Genomic DNA, 2,084 nt, shown 5'->3' with positions numbered 1-2,084 from the left:
TCCCCCAGTTCCATGTAGATGCCTAAATAGGCTGTCTTCTCTTGCCTGGGTCTTCCCCGCTGCATCTGGCTTCTGGCCACTAGTCTGTGCCCTTTCCCCAAGCCTCACCTGTCACCTCCTCCTGTGATGTACCATCAATGGCTTCCCTTTGCCCCCTGGTAGTTTTGGCAATCTGTCTCCTCTCTGCGGTTCCTGGCTTCCTTGGGCCTGCGGGCCCTTTTCACGGCTGGTTTCCTGGCTCTGAGTCAGGCTCCGGTGATAGCAGTGGAGCCCCAGGGGGCTTCCACATGGCTCTGAGTTCCAGGGCGAGGAAATCCCAGCCCCTGTGCCTTGAGCCTCTGTAGCCAAAGTAACCAACGTACCCAGCAGCCCTCAGACAGACCTGAGCCTTTCTCCTCACAAACCAGGGCCTAAGAAAGCCAGGGTGCTACATAGGTCATGCCAGGGTTATGTGCGCCCACTGGCTTCATTGCTCACCCACGTTCCCCACGGCTCCCCAAAGCCCTGCAGCTTGGGCATACAGTGAGCCTTCCAGCCACCCCCTCACAGGCAGGGAACAAGCCCTGAGCCTCCCAGCCTTGTCTGGGGAAAAGCGGCCCTCAGCCACTCCTTTCTCCAGGCAGGGAGGCCTCCACCCAAGGCCCCACTACAGGTTGTTTTCCAGGCTCAGGCCTGGTTCAGCCTCTAGGGCCTGCCAGTCACGTAGCCAAACTCGTTCCTCCTCTCTGCGGCCCAGGGTGCTGAGCACAGCAGTTTCCTGCTTGAGAGTGCACAATGGAGGCTGCACCAAGGGACCCACCCTGGGGTGGCGCCAGCCCAGAAGACTCTGGCAGGAGGCGACTGCTGTGTGACCTCGGACAGGGCCACACCTTCTCTGGGCTTGGTTGTCCCTCATGAGAAGTGAGGGGGTGAGAATTGGTCCGATCAATAACAGCACCTTCAGACTTTCCCTGACTGCTAAGGACATGTCAGATCCTTCAGGAGATGAGACAGGAGGACAGGAGGGCACCTGGCTGCTACCAACCTCTCAGTCAATTATCATCATGATTATGAGGGGGCACGAGCTGCAGCATAGGTGTGGGGGGAAAAGGACCACTTGGGGTCTGTTCTCTTCTTCCCCCTTTGTTCCAGTACCTTTCCCACTGAGCCATTCTATCTATCTATCTATCTATCTATCTATCTATCTAGTATCTATCATCTATCTATTGCTCTATCTATCTATCTATCTATCTATCATGTATCTATCATCTATCTATTGCTCTATCTATCTATCTATCTGTCTGTCTGTCTGTCTGTCTATCATGTATCTATCATGCATCTATCATCTATCTATTGCTCTGTCTATCTATCTATCAATCTGTCTATCTCTCTGTCTATCCATCTATCTGTTTTTTTATCCTTTGATACGTATGCTTCATTGGAGGCTATTCACATTCTGTCTCAAAGCCGAAATATCCTTAGAGCGCAGTACCCAGACTAAGCAGATATGAGATATGTTTATCACCTACAAAGTTACAAAAGAGACTCCAGGGCTGGAGAGATGGCTCAGCGGTTAGGAGCACTGACTGCTCTTCCAGAGGTCCTGAGTTCAATTCCCAGCAACCACATGGTGGCTCACAACCATCTGTAATGGGATCCGATGCCCTCTTCTAGTGTGTCTGAAGACAGCTGCAGAGTACTCATAAACCTAAAATAAATAAATAAATAAATAAATAAATAAATAAATCTTTACAAAAAAAAAAAGAGAGAGAGAGAGAGAGAGAGACTCCAGTTCAAGCGGACAGAACATAAACTAGATTTAAAGCACTGCATTAAAAATACCACAAATAACATATCTGGGTAACTACAATAGACGTTCTATTTGGAAGACTTAACGCTACAGAGAATGGAAAATGCTTGATGCTTACTCGGTCATCGTTCTGCTGCTGCTTTCACTCTGAGATACTCTTCTTCATAGGGCGGCAGCCGTATCTTTGTGACTAAAAGCCCAACTCTTAGGCTAATTAAAGAAATACAGAGTTTTGTTTAAAATATTTTAAACACCTGTAATAAACTACAGAATTTGCCAAGGATAGACGTACTCT

The sequence above is a fragment of the Arvicanthis niloticus genome, chromosome 5 (assembly GCF_011762505.2).
Source record: "Arvicanthis niloticus isolate mArvNil1 chromosome 5, mArvNil1.pat.X, whole genome shotgun sequence".
NCBI classification, from domain to species: domain Eukaryota; kingdom Metazoa; phylum Chordata; class Mammalia; order Rodentia; family Muridae; genus Arvicanthis; species Arvicanthis niloticus.
Note: the sequence above shows the minus strand (reverse complement) of the source record.